Below are 3700 nucleotides of genomic sequence, written 5' to 3'. Positions count from 1 at the left end.
GGTCAGGGAATAATGACTCCGATGTTATTTTCTAAATCACCGGATTACCCAGTAGCAAGGTACACGCTGCAGGGGCCCAGCTGCGCCTTCCCACCAATCTGCAGCGCACAGTTTCACCTGTCCCCGACATCAAAGACTGGGTGAAAGTCCTGTGAAAGTGCTCACCGCATATTAACAAGTAAATACAAGGAAGCCCCTGCATACCTTGCTCGCTGCGAGCCAGCCGGCGCGCATACCTGTGCTTGCTGGTTAATCCGCCCCTGCCACCAGGCATTTAAGGCAGTGGCTTCCGAGGGTCCTGTACCTGCAGAGGTGAGTAGAAATTTCTGGACCAGGAACCGAAGAAACCTCAGCGCATTCTTCTTCCATCTTGTTCTTCTCCCACCACACTCCCCCTTCCGACCCCAAACACCCAACTTTTTGCCTAAGGTCCCAAATGATTACCTACAACATTCACCAATCAGTAGACTCGGAGCCCCGTGGCAGGTAACAGGCGCCACGGGGCAGACGCAGGGGAAATAGGAGATGAGGTCCGCCCGGAGCGCGGGTCACCATAGCAACCCCGAGAGGGTGCTGGGTTCCAGAGCTCTCTGGGCCCTCTCTGGGCCAGCCCCTCCCCTGCCCGGGTTTCCCCAGCCCCTGCTCGCAGCCAGTTTCCAGGCGGGGGTCTCCACTAGGACAAGGTCGTGATGAAGCCTCAGCTCACCCTGGGCTCCTTGGCTTAGAAGCAACAGGTTTGGCTGAGAAAGGAGCTGGGTGCCCAACAGGGCGGGTGGCGGCTGCGGGCAGGCCTCCGCCTGGAGCGCGCTTGCTTTCACAAGGCAGCCGCGCTGGGAAAATGTAGGCGCTGGCTGCAGAAAGCTCCCCGGGGAGCCTTGAGGAGAAGAAAAACGAGACAGGCTCAGGGTTAGAGAAGGGCTCGTGCGCTCAGAAATTAAACCACATAAATGAAACAACTTTCTGGTCTCCAACCTGCCATGCTCTCGAGCCAAACCTCGCTGAAGCAACATGTTTGCCAGTGGCAGAGGCTGCTTTTTTTCTCTTCGTGTTCCCAGCACCCAGCAAATTGTAGGTGATCGGTAAGTGCTAAGGACGTCCTAAAACGAAAGGAGATCAATTTGGTGAACTTGGCAGCTTGGTAGTGGGGAATTTGATCCCGCGTTTTCAATACCCTGACTAGGTGTCAGAAATCTGGATGCTGTTACCATTGCTGGGTGGCCGCGGACAACGCTCTTCCACACGCTCGGGTCTCCGTGTCCTCTGTAAATGAAAGAGTCCGCTGGGGCAGCCACCAGCCTCCCCAGAACCTTCCCTTGTTTTGTGCCCAATGGATGATGCCTGGTATGAGGCTGTCTAAAGCAAAACAAAATTAGTTGCCAAGTAAGCTCCGTGACCCCATGTGTGTCAGAGTAGACCTGTGCTCCATGAGGTTTTCAGTGGCTGACTTTTCAGATCACCAGGCCTTTCCTCTGAGGTGCCTCTGGGTAGACTTGAACCTCCAACCTTTCAGTTAGCAGCCAAGTCTGTTAATCGTTTGCACCACTCAGGGATTTCCCAAGAGGCTGCACCAGGAGTTAAAGATCCCTGAGGTGTTGGCAGAAGGAGCCTATGGGGTGGGAACTGGGCCCCCCTCCCACCTACCCAGGGGGTCCCATAGCCTCCGCCCCACCTTGATCACCCCACCTCACAGTCAGATAGCCAGCCACCTCCTCCTTGACTCCTGTGTGGCAGAAGGGCTGGGCAGTGGGTGGGGTGCTATATTCTGACTTTCGGGGCACTCCTCCTTAGTCACCACCTGCGGTTTCGGGAACACACCTCTACCTGCCAGCATCTCCTCCCACAGCTCTGCGCCTCCTCATCAGAGGTTGTCAGCCCTCAGCCCCACTGACATGGCTCAGCTGTCCCAGGCATGTCCTGCCCTATGACATGTCCAGCCTCCACCTCCCTGTGGCACTCATCCTCTAGTGAGCATCCCCACCCCATTCATACAAGACAGCCTCATGTCCCCTCCACAGTGCTGGCTGTGGCCTCCCGCCTTGTTCCTAATTTATTAGTGCCCTGAGCAAACGGTTTGTGCTCAACTGCTAACCTAAAGGTTGGCCTTTCAAACCCTCCTAGGGCACCTCAGAGGGCCTGGCGATCTGCTTCTGTAAAAAATGACAGCAAGAAAACCCTATGGGACAGTTCTACTCAATTCTACAGCAAAGCATCTGTGTTTTGATTTTGAATCCTCCAAAGAGGCTGTAAACACCTTAAAGGGTATCCCACATCCACCCAAATCTTTCCTTGGCAGCCAGCAAGTGGCAGAACAGGCATGCTCGCAGGCCCGCAGTGAGCCATCTCCAGGCTGCCCCTCTCTTTGGAGGACAGAGATGACCAGTGGAACATTCTGGATTGCAGAAATCTGCCTGCAGCCTCCCCCACAGAATTCCAGGGCACTCCCAGTCCTCGAGTAACCTCCCCATGGCAGTCCTTCAGGTGTGTGAAGAGTGCTCTCATGTCCCCTAAGTTCTTTCTCCAGGCTAAAAACCCACATTTTTTCCATTATTCTTCACAGACTGGCTTTTGAGTCCCCCACCATTCAGGTCACGCAGTCAGGACGCGTTCTGTTTTGCTGATGACCCTCCAAAAGTGGGTGATCCTGGAGCGGTCCTATCAGCTGGGCACAGGGGAGGTCTCCGCAGACAGCACGTTTTGGTACGTAAAGAGGTCATATTAGCAATCTTGAACTTAACGCAGACTCTGCAGTCAAAACTCCTGGATCCCGCCCCCCCCAAAAAAAAACTCCTTGATCCGTATCCCCTACCTTCCAATTTCACCGTAGACAGATTACTCCTCTGTGTCTCAGTTTTCTCAACTGTAAAACAGGGATATTAACATCAAGTCCTCATCCCGAACCAAGACAGGGGAAGAAAGTACAGCCGTCGGCCGGCAGAGGGCGCTGCGCACCATGATGAGAGGAAAGTGCCATCGAGCGCGACCGCCAGGGGTCGCCCGAGCTCCGCGACCCGCCGCCGTAGCTCCTTGGGGCCTGAGAGCGCCCCGGGTGGCCCTCGGGGCCCAGGAAAGCGGGCGCAGGGGCTGCCCCTTCCCCGCCCTTCACCTCACTTTCCTGGAAGGCTCTGCTGGAGTCAGGCCTGGGTAGTTTCCCCGCAAACCATCCACCCCCTGGTGCGAATCAAACCCCAGGTGTTGCCGGTGACGGGGTAACCAGGAGTGATGCAAAGCCTTTGAAAATGGAAACAGCACTGCGCAGAGACGCAGAACACAGCCCTGTGGGGCCTGCCACAGCCAAGAGGAAGACCGAGCCGAGTTCGGCTCCTAGCTGCAGCAGCCTCTGTGGGTCGCTGCTCCTGGAGGCCGCCTGGGCCCCGGCCCGCCGCCCGTGGGGTACGCCCCACCCTCTGCCTGGTGCACTGGGCCCCCAGAAGCCCGCGCACCCCTTGACACCAAGCCCATGTCTTGCTTATGGAGCACCCGGGGCCCTCTGAGGGCAGGCTGCTGAACGAGAGGGGCGGGTAATGACAAATGTGGCTCAAAGCAGGTATTTGGTGATAACGCCCATGAATTCTGCTTCTCTCCCTTGGTGATGAATGGGAACAACACCCTTCTGGTGAGGCGGTGGAGGGGGCGAACCCGTGGGGGAGGAAGCCAGCTGGCATTTCGGCACAGTGATTAAGAGCTAAGGCTGCCAACCCAA

General features: G+C 56.5%; 1 long non-coding RNA gene across 1 annotated transcript; it reads right to left on the bottom strand.

Moving 5' to 3' along the window:
• Positions 1-504: 504 nt before the first annotated feature.
• On the bottom strand, positions 505-3234 carry LOC135228662 (uncharacterized). Its single transcript, XR_010319439.1, has 3 exons — positions 2807-3234; positions 1206-1260; positions 505-1097 (listed from the first exon to the last, which is right to left on the bottom strand). It is a non-coding gene; the product is annotated as an uncharacterized LOC135228662 (long non-coding RNA).
• Between the last annotated feature and the right edge of the window lie 466 nt (positions 3235-3700).

The sequence above is a fragment of the Loxodonta africana genome, chromosome 25, assembly GCF_030014295.1.
Source record: "Loxodonta africana isolate mLoxAfr1 chromosome 25, mLoxAfr1.hap2, whole genome shotgun sequence".
Lineage (NCBI taxonomy): Eukaryota > Metazoa > Chordata > Mammalia > Proboscidea > Elephantidae > Loxodonta > Loxodonta africana.
This window is presented reverse-complemented; position numbering and strand designations above follow the sequence as displayed.